Genomic DNA, 18,950 nt, shown 5'->3' with positions numbered 1-18,950 from the left:
GAAATTTGGGGTGAATACACCCAATTCCTAAGATTTTTATATGTACATGAAATAAATGAGTATTAAATCACATAACTTTTGGAAACATTATAGATCACTAGGGGTCTTAAGTTTTTCATCATAGGTGTAGCATGACAATATTATTGAAATTATTGTTCTCTGCCTTGGGTCTTGACTATTTCATTTCCTTATTCTGTTTTAGTAATCTTATAAAATTATATGTTTTAAAATACATCAAATCATATTAATTAAAGCTTGTAGAAAAATGGGTGCTTTTGTGGAAAGAGATCTTGAGTAATCCTATGAAATAGGGATGCTTGAGCCCAGAAACAGCCCCCGTATGACTCTGCTCACTGCCTTCAGCTTGTCTCAGCAAACATTCCTTATTCTTGGTATCTCTAAATTCCTGGCATCTCCAGTCTTCCTTCAGCTTCACTCTCACAGCTTTATACACTGCCCCATCAGGGGCATAATTTCTGGTATCTCACACCTTTTTTTGAATTCTAGATGGAATCCTCCATGACCCTGTAACTGCAACATTCTACATGCTTGTAAAATCAGCAACATGGGGATGACCTCAAGGTCTACTGCCAATTCAAGCATTATCCACGTCCTCTTGGATCACTTCTACAAAGTTAGAGTAACTGGATGACTGAACTTGGGGAAACATTTCCCTCTGGGACCCGTGATAAGCAGAGAACACTTGGGATCTCTTCTAAAAGCAAAGCCTTTCAAAGGTGTTTCCTGTTTTCCACCCTTGTGCCAGAGAAGGCTGATGTCTGACCAATTCCTGAGATGTTTTCAAGCTGTCTTATTATTGTCTTAATCTGGAGTACTTGGCTTCTTTTACTGATATTTTCATCTACCATATTCATCTACCATATTCATCTTTGCCCCAACTTTGCAGTCAATTTCTTTCCAGAAAAATTAGAAATTTTTATGTTGTTAGCTGTCTTTCACTTCTGATTCTCTCAGTAGATATGGTTGAAAGAAGCCATCAGTACCTGTGACACACTTTAAATGTTGGGCTGCCTTGAAATCTCTGCCAGTCAAATTAATCTATCAACTTTGAATGCAGCCTCACATAAATTCTCAGATCATAGACAAAAAAATTGACAAATTCTTTGCCAAAAGGAAACATACATGGCCGAGTTTTCAATACAGTTCCTATTTCCATTTTAAAACTCATGGGCCTTGCCTTTTCTTTCTGCATTACTATCAGTACTAAATGGTATAACTGATAATGTGAAATAGGAAGAAAAGGGGCAAAGGGGAAGGGAAACTGGGAGGGGTAGGGGAGATAAATAAGGGAATAGAATTAACATGAGAAAATGAAAAAAATGGAAACAAAGTCTTTGTAGATAGGGAGGGAGGCAGGGTTTGAAGGGAGGGTAAGGGAATGGGGAAAAAATAAGAACCAAGATGGAAAGGTACACATTTCCAATGATAAATGTACACCTTAAATGTACCAATATAAGTAATTTTAAAAAAAGAATTCTGGTCTTCTGACCTCTGAACAGACTCACCCATAAAGTTGTGTGTTCAACAATCTAGGGGTTCTCTTGCCTTCTCCAAAGTTTTCTCCAAAACACCTGGAAAAACATAGAGGACAACAGGTTTATTTGGGCTCAGTTTCAGTATGCTCAGTCATTTTTGTCTGCTACAAGGCAGAAACAGCTGGTGGAGGGACCTAGTGTAGGAAAACTTTTCAGCTAATGGTGGTCAGGAAACAGACAGAGAGAAGGGAATAGCTTAGGATAATAACATAATATTCTATGTCACACCCAAGTGATTTACTTCCTCTGATCAGGCCCTACCTTCACAAGACTTTTAAGGAACATTTCAGATCTAAATATAAATTTACACTGAAGCATTTAGAGCAATTGGTCACTTTGGCTATAATAAATATAATAATCTCTTTATTTTACTTTATAATTAATTAATGTAAATATTCCCTGATCATACATCAGGTGTCAGACACAAGGATATATGCTACAGATTTTAAAAAATAATTTAAGGACAGGGCCCATGGTTTCACATAATTCATTTTTTTTCTAAAAATTGTAGACTTTCAGTGTAAAAGCACTTTTTAAAATATTTATGACAATTGTTAGAGAAAACATATTTCCTATAATCTGTACTTTTAGAACTATTTCAATAACTTTACATGCTTTGAATATGCCAAAATTGCCTCTTAGAATCTCTATTTATAGCCAGTTCTCTTCCACTTCTTGCGCATATCGTTACACTATATGTGGATTAATTCAACAGGCTTTTAACTTGCTTTTGTGTGGTTAGCTAATTGTTCAGTTTGTTTATTTATTTATTTAAAGACACTGTTCCAATGAACAGAAATACAACGGGGATAAGAACGGCCAAATCTCTGAGTGCATAGAGTTTAAATTTTAATATTTTTTAGTAAAGATCATCAAAGTGATAAAAAATGTTATTTCAAAATGTAATAAATACTTTGCAAAGAATAAACCTGGTGACATAATTGAATGTCATAGAAATTAGGGACTGTTTCAGTAATTTTATTGGCAATGACATCTAACAATATTTAAGCAACGAGAGGCTTCATATGGCCAAAGATGAGGAAGAGCAATGGTGACAAAGTGAAGCAAATGGGTTCTGAAGTAAGAAAAGGATTCTACATACTATAACAGTCAAATGAAACTATAGTGTGTGTGTGTGTGTGTGTGTGTGTGTGTGTGTATTTTAGTCTCACATACATTGACATAATTCTTCTTCATGGGTCTTGAGCATCTCTGTATGTTTTGGGAGCAAACGTTTGAACTAGGCTTTTTCTGCAGACTCTTTTCAAGGGAAAGTAGAATTAACCAGTGCTCTAGTAAAAAATAGCTCCCACTTTACCTATGCTTAACTTTCATTTTTCTCCTTTTGCAATTTATTACAACTTGTAACATTTTTCTTTGTATAGTATAATTTAGTACAACACAGTTTTGGCTTAGCAAAAGCTAGTCTACCCTCATAATCGCTCTTCTATAAAATGTGAAAGTTCTGCAGGGAGAGTATTGGTTATTTTCATAGTGGCCTCAGCTTCTGGAAGTGAAGAAGGTTAAATTTCAACCCATCTATGTTTTCAGGTTAAATCTCATCAGTCTACTTGCGTGTGTGTGTGTGTGTGTGTGTGTGTGTGTGTGTGTGTGTGTGTGTTGGGGATCAAACTGAGGTCATCAGTCTACTTTTTACCATTAAATCAGTGTCTCCTGGGATGTGCAGACTGTATGTGCCTGAAGGCCTTGCCTTTCCTTCCTAAGTGTCATGCATCACAAATGAGACTGGCCACTTGACTAGTCATAGAGTGCAGGGATAGATAACCCAAAGGCTAAGGGCTAAGTTTTACTCACAAATGTATTTCTGCTGACATGCTAAGGTAATTTTTTAAAGGATTTAATATCAATATTTTACATTTTCAGGAACTTTCACATACAGTCTGTTTCTTTTTTTATTAACATAGGTTTGCTCTATATAATAATTTCCTTCATGTTGACAAATTATTATATATACACATTGTAAGAGAGAATTTAGCTATTTAACTTATAAGTAGGCAGCTAGGAAGGATAGCGTCTAAGATAGAGTTGGACTTATCAAGCATTATTACAAAGCAAACAATGCATGCACTGAGTTAAGAGGAATTCAAATCATTAAGCTTAAAAACAAAAAAGCTAACATAAGAAAAAAATTACAGATAAGAAAAGGCAGTTAAGAACTCTGTCAGGAAAACAACTTGTTGGGTAAAATGAAATACACCATGGTAGTTGCCCCTGCCTATATATTGGCTGGGAACTGGTTTCCAAGAATTTGGGGATGCTGACTGTTTTGTTTTAAACTCTACATTAAAAGTATAAGTCCCAATTGATCATTTCAGACCCATGGAACGACCTATGGTAGGCAGCCACTGAAATTGTGGGAAGATTCCTCTGCTCTGCTTATCCTTAAAAGATTACAGACAAAGATCCCACACAGCAAACCCATTTTTGGGACCCCTGTAGAATCCTAAGAGCTATTTTTCCTCTTATACTTCTAATAAACACTCCTCTGACTTTCTCTTTTGTTCAAGAATTCCTTCAACAACTTGGTTTGTATTGATTCAGCTGTTTCCATTTCATATCCTGATTATTTTGTTTCTGTTTCTGCAGTATTTGGAGGTGTGGCCACTCTTCATCACAGTCTCTCATCATAGCCATAGGGTATAACTGAAGAGAATCAGACCCCATCACATGGGACATGTGCTTTCCAGTGCTCCATAGAATTTTCTGGCCCATATTTATCTGTCCTGTCAGACTACTTAATTACACATTAATTAAGCGATGTTTTGGCTTCTGTTCTCCTGTTTACACAAGTGGAATCATCTTTCATAAGGACCAATCAGATCATATCTCTCCTGGATCAGCCTCACCCATGGCTTCCTTAGGAAATAATCAAATTTATTTAAGGTACCTTAGAAGCTTTATGTGATTCTTCTGAGCCCAATTTGTAGACCTTATTTCCTATCATCCATTTCCATTCCTCTTTATTATTTTTTTACTGAAATCCTTCCTCCATTTTCCATGAGCATGGAAATATCATTTTTTAAGGTCTTTCACACTTGCTGTCTTTTTATACCAGGAACATAGTCTGCATGCCAATTCATTTCCAATGTCTTCTTCTCAATGAGTTTTTGCAATGTCCTCCTTCACTTGATTTTTATGTCCTATTATAAAATAATCTTTAACACAATGAATTTTGTCATTAAACTGCTTTATTATTTGAGAATTTTTCACTAACCAAATTAATCAAATACTAGTATGACATATGAGGTCAACTAAATCCAAATTTAACATATATTTATACTTTTATTGACACTATTGCCTTAGGAAATTTAGGTTGTATGAAACACTGTGCCATTTCCCAGGGGGTCAGAACTTCCAGATTTTATAATTCCAATTATTGTCTTCACCTAACTTTTCCCTCCCTTGCCAAAGTCTAACTCAAACTATAGTACTGCAATATTTACATAGACTTTTAAATTTAAAATAAAAGCAGTATCTGAAAACTATTCAAGGAATTTTCAAAGAGACTCAGGATTCACTTAAAATGACATTTGGGCTTACTCACTAAGAAGCAATATACTGTCAATACATTTATGAAATGCAAGAGAGTATTAATGAAATTCATATCTTACTTGCCATTCAGTACTATAGGAAGACAAACAGAAACATACCTTAGAAGACTTTTGTTCTATTCTACTGCCCTTGAGTGACTCAATGGGATTAAACATATAAAAGACATTGATTTCAAGATTATATCTATGCAAGATAGATTACATCTATGCAAGATCTAATATAGTCTACTAAAGTAATTTTGTATCATATGGCTTGCTTCATCCAGATGGCTATAATAATGGATTTAAATAAACATGAGTTCTGTCATCTCAAAACATTGCCAATATGAACCATGAAGAATTAATCACATTTCATCATTTCTGACAGAGAAAAGCATTTGCTTGAATGAAATGAAGTTAATATAGTGCAAGGACAGCCGAATGGAAACACTTCTGCTTGATTCACTGAGAACCGAACCAAGTATGAGCTTCACATTAGGGAACTTGTTTTCTCAACCACAATTTTTAGGAGGTGACATGAGAGACCCAGGTCTGAGGAAATCCATCTTGATGGGAACCAAATATTTTATAACTGTCTGCAAATAAACTTAAGTATTGCTTCAAATGGGACAGTATCCAAATTATACTGGATAGTAAGCAAAACATGTCCTTGTCCCTGCTCTCCCTTCACCCCCTCCTCATCGCCCCATTTATAAACACTTTATTTCCATTTTTTTATTTTCTCATATTTTTTTTCTTTTTCCTTATTATCTTTCCCCTACCCTTCCCACTTCCCCTACACCTTTAGCTCTTCTCTTCCTATTTCAAATTGTCAATTATATCATTAGGATCTTATGTACTATTATAGTTTTTCATACCAGAGAAACTATTTGGTATTTACACATGTGTGACTTATTTCACTTAAGAGTATATTCTCGATATGTATCCATTTTCCTATGAATGAATCTAATTCCTCATTCTTTATGGCTGAGTAGTATTACATTTTATAGAAAAGCCACATCTTCTTTATCCAGTTTCCAACTAATGGGTAAATGGGCTGCTTCCAAGTTTTAGCTATTACAAACTGTGCCACTATAAACATAGATGTGCATATATCACTGTGATATGATTCTTTTAATTCTTTTGGAAAGACACGCAACAGAGGGATGGCTGGGTCAAATGGAACCTTTAGTCCCATTTCTTTGAGGTGTCTCCACATTGATTTCCATAGTGATTGCACCAGTCTGCACTCCCACCAACAATGGCAAAAGGGTTCCTTTCTCCTCACAACCCTCCAACATTTGTTATTGTTTGATTTCTTCATAGCAGCCATTCTTTGTGGGGTGAAGTGGAATCTCAGTGTTGTTTTCATCTGCATCTCTCTAATGACCAGTGATGTGGAACATTTTTTCATATATTTACTTGTTGCTTTTACTTCTTTGCCTGAGAAATGTCTGTTCATTTCAGATGCCCATTTTTTAATTGGGTCTTTATATTTGGGGGGCTGACTGTTTTGAGTTCTTTATATATTCTAGATAGTAGTCCTTTGTCTGGGGAGCAGCTGGTAAAAACTTTTTCCCACATTGTAGGTTGTCTCTTAGTTCTGTTAATGGTTTCTTTTGCAGAGCAGAAGCTTTTTAAAAAGATGAGATCCCAGTTGTTGATTCTTTCTTCTAGTTCCCATGCTACTGAGGATTTGTTCATAAAGTCTTTTCCTATGCCAATGTCTTCAAGAGTTCTGCCTAACTTATCTTCCAGCAAGTTTAGTGTTTCTGTTTTACTATTTAGATCTTTAATCCACTTGGATTTTAGTTTAGTACATGGTGAAAGATAAGGGTCTAGTTTTAATCTTCGGCAGGTTGAGATCAAGTTTTTCCAACACCATTTATTAAAGAGGCTATCTTTCCTGCAGTGGGGGCGGTCAGCTCCTTTGTCAAAGATAAAGTAGCTGAGTACATCTGGAGTTGTTTTTGTGTCTTCCAGTCTGTTCCACTGATCCTCAGATCTGTTTCTTTGCCAGCACCATGCTGTTTTTATCACAGTGGCTTTGTAGTGTAGTTTTAAATTGGGGATTGTTATACCTGCTGCCATGTTGAGACCATAATTTAAAGTGAAGTCAATCATGAGCCCGGGATTTAGCTCAGTGATACCACTTCCTGCCTCACAGGTGCAAGGTCCCAATTTTCATTATTGGTACAAAGAGAAAAAAAATCTGCACAAATAAAGTGAAGTCAATCAGAAACAAATGTTAAATACCATCAAGTTTATCTTATATTCTCCTCCTTTTCAAACAACTATATGGATCCATTACTCACTAATTTTTCTAAGATGATCTGACAGTATAAAAATACTTCAACTCATTTACTATACATTGAAAGAGACATTCAAATTTATTTTCCTCTGTTGTAGACATGAGAAATTAATACTAAGGAGATGGTTTCAGAAAGCTCATGGACTGCTCCCTCCCAGTCAGATTTTCTTACTGAAAAGTAGCATTTTCTCTGCTTAATTGTACTCATATTTTACTTTAAAAACATCAAATGGCTCCATGTTTACAAATGAGAGCCAAAGGACTCATATTTTTAAATTCATAGGACTTAGAATGGAAAGTAGAGAAAAATATAGGACGCAACCAAAATACATATTTGAATACAATTGAGTAAGCATGACTACTTTATTTTGAAAAAGCCTACAGAAAAATTCATGGTTTCATTTATATATTATTATTAATTTTAAACATCTTTTTTAATTTATGGAAATGCAAGAATCTATTCATAGCTTTAAATTTGTCCACCTAGTAACAATATGAATTGAGAGAATGGTCAAATATAGGTAAAGATTACATAATAAATCATTGGAGGAGAAAACAGCTCATAATATCTACACCAGTATCGAGTATATCACAGGATCCTGCATTCATAATTTTTTCCTAAATTGCATATTTTTGGGCAACAATAAAAATAAATATGCAAATATGGAGAAAAGGTTTTTAAAAGTTTATGTATAAACTTTTATGTAAAGTTTATGTATGACTGGAAGTTTGAGAATCAAAGATATGATTTCATCTAATAAATGTTTTCATTTATATTAAAACTAAGATATCTTCAATAAATTATCTCTCCAAGTACCAGGAAGAACTTTCATAAGTAGACAACACCTCTCAAATTTATATAGTTCACCTTAGTTTTAAACAAGTCAGCCAGATAATTTTGCCCTTTAAAATGTGATCAATCAACTACAGCCAAATCATTTCAAACAATCTTTTAACTTCCAAGGAAAAGTACAAAGTCAATTGTCAGTGTGAATCACTTAGCAGGAGTATTCTAATTAGTTCATTTAAGATGAAAGAGTGAAAAACAAAATAATTGTATATTTAATTAATTATTTTGAGTTTTCTCTAACCCTGGAGAAAATTTAAGGAGGAAAAATGGATAAAATAAATGAAAATATGGGACTGTCTTTAGACTCATCTCTGCCTCCAGTTTTCAGTTCAGCTAGTGCACTCAGCTGGACACACAGGATGTGGGTGTGCACTGAACCTCATGTGAGGCTTTCTGATGCTGTCAGAGTCCCTTTGTATCAAATCCATGCTATGATAATCGTGCTATGAACTGCAAGAAAGGAAACTGTCAACAATGCTTTTGAGACTTGTAAATCAAAAACCAAAGGAAACATGATAAAAAAAGATGATGACAATTTTACGGTAAAGGTAAGAATTTGTTGTTAGTACCTTTATTTGCTTTGGATTCTTTTTTTTTTTTTTTCAGCTTTAATTGAGTTTATTGGTACATTTTAGGGATAGAGTACAGTTGCATTCATTCTTGGGATCTTGTACCTCTACATGACAAGTCTTGATTCTCATTTTTTCCCCTTGTCCCTGCCCTCTCTTTACCCCCTCCTCCCCTCCCCATCTACAACCACTTTATTTCCATCTTTTCATTATCGCACATTTTTTTATTTTCCCTTTTTACCCTTACCCTTCCCATCCCACCTTCCCTATACCTTTAGCTCCTTTCTTGAATGCTGGGATTGCAAGCATGTTTTCCCCCATAAGGCTTTGTAGGCATCAGTTGATATAAAGAACTTTGATGAGTTGGGGTTTTATGTACGCAGTGACCTTAATACTTAAAATTATTTAAAATAACTAAAGAGTTTGCTCATTTCTTTCAGTTGAGACATCTTTATTTCACATAAAGGCACTTAAAAGTGTTTATATTTCTGTTGAAGCTTAGGTTTTTGTCTCCTCCTCATTGGTAAGTGCTGCACGTGTCTAAGAACATACACACACACACACACGCACCTCTTTACATTGTCATTCTTAAATCAATAAACACTTACTGAATCCAATTCATATTCTAGCCAAAATCTTATGGTAAGAAAATTGAATTAAGCAAGATCCTTTAAGAATAGAAGCATAGCAGTGACATTGTACTAAGTACTTTATATATTATAAGCAGTAATTAGACAATTAATATCTACTAAGAACTAAAAACTAGTATAGGTTGGGGATTCCCATACATTTTCAAACAGAAAATCTGGCACTTTACTCAAATAAGTGATGATTAATATTAACTTTCATAAGCAAGGTACTGTGATAAAGGAGCTTCTATTTTTTTCTACTTCTGCTTTGTATTTTTATACACTGTGACATGATAAAGTTCTACTAAGAAGTTTGCACTAAGAGTTTTTTCTTCCTTTATATCCTATACCAATTTAGTGGTTAGATCAAAAACCTATAAAAATCAAATTTTTATATTAGATCCCAACCCATTTGGCTCTATTATTTGCTAAAAGATATAACATTTTTTGCTTTCTCTTCAAATCAATTTCAAATTTATTTGAAAGCTGTAAAAACAAAATAAAGAAGTGTTTTACCTGAGCCTCTTCAGAGTAAATTTTGGGTTTTTTGTCCCTTTAATTCTGAAAATTCTATTTCCAACAATGTGTAGATTATTTTTTACAAGATCAAGGCAAGCATAGGAACAATGAAATCGTTAATTGTATGTTATAAACATGGACTTTTAAAGCAAGAATTTCTAGATTTTTCTCTTTTGTAGAAACTAAACTGTTTAAAACTACATTTGCATTTTAGAAGTTGAGAAGATTTTAATGACAGCAGAAACAACAAACTAAAGTCAGGAGGTAGATGTAAGGCTGGTAGTCTAATATTCAAGAGGCCCCAAGTTTCATGCTCGGCACAGTAGGAAGGAAAAGGTAAATATAAAGAGCTCATACAAAATATAGACCTTAACAATATGTAGATTGATAAAGCAAAGATTAGAAAATCAGAGGCAACTTAAGTGACACCATATTTTTAAAAATCTTGATGAAGGATGAATGGGTTCCCTTTCCCCCACATCCTCACCAGAATTTGTTATTGGTTAATTTCTTCATAGCAGCCATTCTTTCTGGAGTGAGGTGGAATCTCAGTGTTGTTTTTATTTGCATCTCTCGAATGACCAGTTAAACATTTGACTCTCTGGAAGTGTGGTTCTCCAGTTCCAGGGAGATGTTAACAGGCAGTTCTGTCAAACTTTCATCCAATGGTAAGGAAAATAGCTATTCCCACTGAGTAAATTTTAACATGACCTTTGGAAATAAACTGCCACTTGTGTATATGTTCAGTATACTCTTCATAGTCAGTGGTTGTCTGGACTGTTCTCCATGTCTTGTAGCAGATTAAAACATGAAAAAGGGAGGAGAGGGCTAATATCTTAGTCACTTTTTCTTTTGTCTGCCTAAGATCCAAATTGTCCTGAAAGTATACTGGCCTTTTTCCTGTGAATTGTGGGAACAGAGTTGTCACTTATAAAACAGCCCTGGAAGTAGAGAAGGGAGGTGTGGATTATTTCTCAAATCTGCTACTTTTATTTTATTAAAGTCACTTACATTGTTTAAAATTTATATTAGTACACATTGGCAGTACATAATAATTACATTCATTGTGGGAAGTTGGTACATGTATATAATACATTAATTCTTTTCAAGTTCCCTGCCTCTCCCTTCCCTCCTTCCTCCTTTCATCTCTTGAAAATAAAACACACATGCTCCACTAACAGAAACTGTGCTATAATATATAAGCCATAATATTTAAGACTGGGATTGCAGGAGATTCTTTGAAAAATAAACACGTAAGACTGTGGGGATCATGAATTTTGGTTGTAAGTATTGTAAACTTTAGTAACTCCATATGTGTTAAGTTTCTCCAGTTTAGCAGGTGGTGTGTTTCCTTTGTGGAATTCCTGAAAGTTACAGTTTCTTGTCTCTGACCTTTAGATGTGTGGTTGTCCGGGTTACTACTACCTACGGTGGGTTGTTTTTGTTGAGCTTGTTTGCTCTTTTCCTGTGTGAACTTTCATTTACCATGGTAACCCATCCCATAATAGTTTGTGGGTTTTTTTTGCATTAAAAGGCCGAGGCTTGCCGGCAATAAACGTCGCCTTGATCAGACTCTTGTCTTGGCGTCCTTCCTTTCTCTCTGCCCGATCTCCACCCCGCTGCTCTTTCAGGTTTGAGGCACTGCTGGACAGTGCTCTGCATTGCTGGCTCGCGACATAAGACTCTTTCTGTTGGGTGGAGATCATATGGAGGAATCAGGCCTAATTAGCCTGCTTGGTGAGTACGGAGGAAAAAGAGAGCATACAAGTGTGCTAATGTGCTGCAGGGGAAAGTAAAAATACCTGAGGTAAAGTTGTTTACCAGAGCAGTGCCATGGAAGGTGGGAGGCAGATGAATCCTGTAGAACTCTAATTGTTTGTGCCTGTGTCTGAGTGAATACAGCCAAGATGTGCCAATCATTTGGGGCTCTATGTTGAAGGGAGACACGAGCATCTGGACCCCCCAGATTTTAACCTGCTTCTGTGTCTCTTTTTTCATCTTCATCACCCCTTGGACAGGATCAAGCTCAGCTTGTAGGCTGGTTCCCACGCTCTTGCATACTCCATGTCTGCTAATTCCTTGTTTGGCCATTGCAGAGTGGACAGTAAATGCACCAGTCGCCTCTAGTACAGGCTAGTTTAGGTCTGTCAAATGAAAGGCACTAGTTCCCAGGGTACCTCAGTTCCATCTAATGGGATTTCAAATTTAGAAAAGATCTCTTGAAGAAGATAAAATTGGTAGATTCTATAAATTCCCCATAAATAGTAAAAGGCATTTTTTTTCACAAGTGAGAACACTGAATTGTTGTTAGGTACAAAGCACAACAAAAATGAAACAAAATCCTTCAAAGAAATGAAAACAAGCTATTATTAATGTTAAAGAAACAATACACTGACAGGAAAGACAAAGCAATTCATATAAAGTGTGTGTGTCAGAGTCCTGAATGCTTTCATTTAGTCACAATGTGAAAAACATGAATATTCATTTAATCAAACTTATGATTTATTCTTTCAAGAGGATGATAGCTCAGAAGGTATGCACATATGGAGTAGGGACCAGAAAATAAAAGCAGGCAAAAATTTCATCTTTCACATCAGGGAACCAAGAGATAAATCCTATTGATAAAAAATCAAGAAATAGCAATAGAAGCATGTTATTTAGAAATATGGAGAGTTCCTAAAAGACTCAGTGAATGTAGTTGAAATTAGCAGCATCTGTGCAAGCAGAAAAGGCTGCAATAAGAACACAGAAATTTGCTACTTTAGCGTAAACCTAATGGAACCATTTGACATTTCAAACTACATGCGTATATAAATTTGATTAAAATCAAAAGCAAATTAAAAAATCCTGTACTGCACATATTGACTAAATACAACTACAAATATCAATTTTCTCTGAGTATTTTTAAAATTTATTTGGGATTAAGTTTTCTTATATAAGGATATAAGCTTCATGGTGTGGTTGAAATTTTAAGAGTACAAAGCTAGAAATATTTATTTTCCTATAAAATTTGTTAAAGCTTCTGTCAAAGTCTGTTAAAACTACTACACTTTAAAGGAGAATATTATTATAGAAAGTATAAACTACCTAGATACAAAATGGCAGTTTTGTGTCCAGAAAGGAAGAAAGCCCCTTATAAAAAAAAAACAAAACTCAGAGTTCTAGGCATAATCAGACATTTATGAAATATTGAAAAAATATGCCCATAAAATGTCATGGGAAGTTTGCTGCCTATACTTTACAATGAGCATGATTACATATAACCTTGAGAGGTTTCATACCTCAAAGATGTAGTCTTCAATATTTCTTTCAAAACTTTCACATTTATAGAAAAACTAACAATGACAATAGCATATTCATCACGTCACTTTAAAAAGTCTGTAATAATTTAAATATTTTAATTTGACTTCCTCGTGCTAACCACTTTGGGATATTTTAATTTCACTTCTAAAATGTATTAATGATTCCACAGTATGTTGTTAACTCAAAATGATTACACTAGGATATGATTTTTATCAAATGTTTATTGATAGTATCTGATTTACTTGGCCATAGAAGTGTACCGCTTTACAGAAGTGAATCCTGGTGAACATATTAACATACAGGTGAGAAACAGAACTGACAGGCTCTTGAGCATCAGAAAACTCAGTTTGGCCAAGACAGATAAAGCCCCAAGATACATAACCCACACAGGCTGAAAAGTAGTCCTTGACCCTTTTAACCTAGACTTTTACTCTGCTTTCAGACTTTACCAATCAGATGTGACACTAAGACTAGTCTATGAGAAGACCTATTTCATAAATGCAAAAAAAAAAAAAACAACTAAAATGTATCCAAAGCCCTAGAGTACAGCTAAGTTAGGATACCCATGGGATTCACTACTCACCTTACACATCACTGCCATAAGACACCACTATGCAGATGCTCCCACCTTACTGCTAAATAGTTACCTCTATCATTAACAATGTAAAAGCTCCATTTTCAAGTTCTGAGACTGTAATTGATGAACCTAACCAATCACAGGATATTTATCTCCTTCTAGACATGAAAAGTTGGGGTGGGAAAGCATACAAAATGAAGTATAAGAATTTTTCTCCATAGAGGCATAGAAGTGTCCACTTTTGAAAAAATGGGGGATATACATTTCCTAACTTTTTCTCTTGGCTACAACTATGATGCAGGGAAGATTGTGAAGATCTTGCATTGTGTGAATTTATGAGCCCCATCATTTATCATGGAAAATAAAATAAAATGTAAAATGAGGAGATTGAGTCTTTGACTACAATATTTTCAGAACATGATATTGTGAGGCCTGGGCCAATCATTCCAAATATTATTTATAAAACTTAAAACAAGGAAAAACAAATAAAAACTCAAAGTTCAACAAAATGCTTATAAGATTACTATGACCAAGACAATCAAGATAGATCTCATGCTTGGTTCAGATCTTCTCTCTACTATTGGCTCTTTGATACTCTTTAAATTAAGACATTCATACAAATATTCCTAGCATTCCTACAGCCTGTTAAAAGGAGAGACCTCTCTGAGGATTGTTGAGAATTGAGGCCCACTGGGAGAACAGTGTAACCTCAATAAAGGGGCAGCAGACTGCTTTGGTTGATATGATAATACACCCAAACAAGTCTCAAAAACAGACTTACAGATCACCAAAGGCAACTCCAAGGGACAGCAAGATGGTACAATCTGTAACTCAACCAACTGGACTACCTGAACAGGCAATAAGGAGGATCTGGAAAAAAATAAATTCAGAAATAATTTCTCAGCTAAAAACAGAGATTGTATCTGTAGTGAAAGATGTTATTAATACCTTTAGAGCAGACATAGGTTAAAAAAATAGAGGAGCTGAAGATGATGATGGAGCATAGGAGAGAAATGGAATCCATAAAACAGATGCAAACAGATGTCCAGGAGATTAAAAACTCCATTAAAAGTTTACACAGCAGAATGAGCCAATGTGAGAACAGGATTTCAGATATAGAGGACAGGATTACAAATAATGACCAAGAAAAGAAAGGTTTCTTAAAAGCAAAGGACCATGGGAAAACAATACAGCAGCTGCTAGATGATGCAAAGAAATATAACATAAGACCAATCAGAGTCAAAGAAGAAACAGGAGATAATGCAAATGACATAAAAATTGTTCACAGAAGTAACAGCAGAAAGCTTAAAAAGAAATTGACATACAGATAAGTCATATCGAACACCAACTAGCAAGGATCCCAATACACACACACACACACACACACACACACACACACACACACCTAGGCATACAGTAGTCAAGAAACCCAACAGAACAACCTCCTACAAGCAGTTGGAAAAAAGAAACAAATCACATAAAAAGGAGAGTCAATCAGAATCACAGGAGACTTCTCAAAACAAACCCTCAAGTCAAGAAGGGCCTGGAGTGAAATGTTTCAAGCCCTAAAAGAAAACAACCTCCAACACAGATTGCCGTACCATGGAAAACTATCTTTCAAAACTGATAGAGAAATAAGATACTTTCACGACCAAGAACACCAAAGGAACTTCATGAATATCAAATTAGCACCCAAAAAGTTTTAAACAATATCCTAGGAAAAGACAATGAGAGCCATAACCCCACAAAGACCATCAGGCAAGACAAGAAGTTAATTACAAAGGGAGAGAACCCAACAACAGGAAAGGATCACAACAAGGATAAGTCAATACGCATAAGTAATAATCATCAATGTTAATGGTCTCAATTCACCAATTAAAAGAAATATACTGGCAGAATGGGTCAAGAAGCAATATCCAACAATATACTGCATAAAAGAAATACACTAAATTCAAAAAGAAATTCAGAGACCAAACTGAAAGGGTGTAAAACAATACTCCATGTGCCAAGAATCTGAAAAAAAGCAGGAGCAGCTATCATATTTGCATATCAAATGGATTTCAAACCAACACTAATCAAGAGAGACAAAGAAGGCCACTGCATCCTTGTAAAGGGAACAACTCAAGAGGAAGAGATGACAATCATAAATATATATGAACTGAATATTAGTGCACCCAACTATATAAAACAAATATTAAGACATAAAAAAACAAATAAGCACTAATGCAATAGAAGCAAGGAACCTTAATACCACACTGTCACAAATAGATCAACTAGACAAAAAATAAACAATGAAATACTAGAACTCAACCAAACTCTTGAATAAATGTACTTAAGAGATATTTACTGGGTGTTTCACCCCACAAAATCTGAATACGCATTCTTTTCAGCTGCACACAGCTCATTCTCCAAAGTAGACCACATATTTTCTCATACAGCATATTTAAGTAACTGCAAAGGAAGTGAAGTATCCCCTGTATATTATCAGTGCAATGAAATTGGACATCAATAGCAAAAGAAACCATAAGAATTTCTTAAACACATGGAAATTGAACGACACACACCTGAACAACAAATAGCTCACAGAGAAGACTAAAGAAGAAATCAGTTTCTAAATTAAATGGCAATCCCAATACAACTTATTGAATGTATGGGACACAATGAAAACAGTCATACAAGAAATTCATAGCAGAAATACTCATATTAGGAAAACAGAATGAGATCAAATAAACAACCTAATGCTGAACCTCAAGCTTCTAGAAAAAGAAGAGCAGGACTAACCCAAAGCTCATAAAACGGAGGAAATTATAAACATCAAAGCAGAAATCAATGCAACTGACACTTAAGAGAAGAATACAAAAAAATCAATGAAGCAAAGAATTAGTTCTTCAAAAGAATGAATAAAATTGATAAACCCTTATCTAACCTTATAAAAAAGGAAAGAAAAGGCTCAAATCCATGTAATTAGGAATGAAAAGCGTAAAATTACAACAGACCCAGGAGAAATCCAGTGGATCATCAATAGCTATTTTGGGAACCTCTATGCCAATAACATGGAAAACACAGAAGAAATGGAAAGATATATATAGATATTTCTATATATATCTATATATATATATATAGATATATATATGAGTTACTGAAGTTAAATGAAGACCTAAAAATTCTAAACAACCCAATATCAATCAGTTATTAATTATTAATCATAATTAAAATCTTACCAACTAAGAAAAGCCCACCCTGAAGGCTTTACTGCTGAATTCTGCAAGACATTTAGAGAGGAACTGCTCCCATTACTGTTTAAACTCTTCAATGAAATTGAAAAGGAACCAATATTCTCAAATTCATTCCTGGAATCAAGCATCACCTTCATCCTAACAGCAGAGAAAAACCCAACTGAAAATGAGGGCTATAGAACAATTTCACTAATGAAAATAGAGGCAAAAATCCTCAATAAGATACTGGAAAACAGAATACAGAAGGCCATCAAAAAGATCATACACCCTGACCAAATGCGATTCATCCCAGAGATGCAGGGAAGTTTCAACATTTGCAAATCAATAAATGTAATATACTATAGCAACAGAGTCAAGGACAAAAACCATATAATCATTTCAATAGAGGTAGAAAAAGCATTCAACAAAATTGAACACCCATTCATGATTAAAAAAAAAACTACAGAAAACTAGAATAGATGGTCTTTATCTCAACCTGATAAAAGCCATCTGTGAAAAACCAACAGCCAGCGTTGTACTAAATGGTCAAAGACTGAATTCCTTCACACTAAAATCAGGAACACAACAAGGATGTCCACTATCACCAATCCTGTACAATATAGTTCTGGAAATATTAGCCACAGCAATTAGATATGAAAAAAGAAATAAAAGAAATAAAAATCGGAAACAAAGAAGTTAAATTGTCATATAGAAACCCCTAGAACTCCACCAGAAGTTTTCTATACTTAAAAACCAAATTTAGCAGAGTAGCTGGATATAAGGTCAGCACATGAAAATCAATACCCTTCATGTACATAAACAACAATCTCACTGCGAGGGGAACTGGAGAAAAGTTAGTAATTCAAAAATTTAAAAAGCTAAACAGAGAAAGTCTTATTTCAGAAAAGCTAAAAACACCAAAAACTACTCAGCTACCAGAGACATTTCTTCTTTTGAAGCAGAAGTTCCTGAAAGAAATGAAGAGCAGCAACAGAATGGAGGAGCTCCTGATGTGCTCGATCCTTCACACTCGGCCCAAGAAGTCCCTGATAATCAGTGTGAGTTGATGTTTTGATATGAAATCCTTTTGCTGCCTCAGATCAGAAAGGAAACTTGACTTCATTCTGAAGCTGGGATATGTCAAAAGATTATTCATATTCTCAGCACTGGATGAGTCATCTTGTACTTTCTTCTTCCACAGAGGACCAAGGTACACAGAGTATCATGGAGTGAAAAACATCAGTATGATCTTACTGGAAAAACAATTAAGCAATAACAATAATGCTGTTAACAATAACCAACAGTAATTGTCCAGAGTCATTCTAGTTAAGACCTTGTACTACAGGCTTTACAAAGACTATCTTATTTAATACTTTCAACAACGTAATAAAATGATCCCTGCACTTCATTTTATAAAAGAAGAAGCTGAGAATACAGAAACTGTGGTACGGCTGAAATAATTTAGGTATTGAGTAGTGGAACTGGATTTGAAATTGACTTTTTTGCAAAACTTTCATTCCTAGTCAGTAAATATATTATCATTTTGAATTTTGAGTTTTATTGACAAGTGTCATTTTGATGAGGCTCATCTTTCTTGACTACCTGTTCTCTCTCTCTCTCTCTCTCTCTCTCTCTCTCTCTCTCTTTCTCTCTCTCTATATTTTTTTTCACTTTAAAAAAAGATATAAACTGGATGCAGCAATGCACACTTCTAAGCACAGCATTTGGGAAGCAGAGGCAGGAGGATTCAAGGTCAGTCTAAATGTTATGGTTTACATCTAGATGTCCCCCAAGAGCCTCATGCACTCATTGGTTGGACCTTTGGAAGGTGACTGGATTGTGGATGCAGAATAGCTGACTTATTGTTAGG

The 18,950-nt window shown here is 34.9% G+C and overlaps 1 long non-coding RNA gene across 1 annotated transcript in view; it reads right to left on the bottom strand.

Annotated features, from left to right (window-relative positions):
• Window positions 1-1,552: 1,552 nt before the first annotated feature.
• The window catches only part of LOC104867212, a 196,278-nt gene continuing 178,880 nt past the window's right edge, over window positions 1,553-18,950 (bottom strand). Inside the window, exon 3 of the long non-coding RNA XR_781703.1 lies at window positions 1,553-1,592. This is a non-coding gene — a long non-coding RNA (uncharacterized LOC104867212). The remainder of the gene's footprint in view (window positions 1,593-18,950) is intronic.

The sequence above is a fragment of the Fukomys damarensis genome, unplaced genomic scaffold (assembly GCF_012274545.1).
Source record: "Fukomys damarensis isolate Sample0158 unplaced genomic scaffold, DMR_v1.0_HiC HiC_scaffold_20, whole genome shotgun sequence".
In the NCBI taxonomy this organism is placed as follows: Eukaryota; Metazoa; Chordata; class Mammalia; order Rodentia; family Bathyergidae; genus Fukomys; species Fukomys damarensis.
This window is presented reverse-complemented; position numbering and strand designations above follow the sequence as displayed.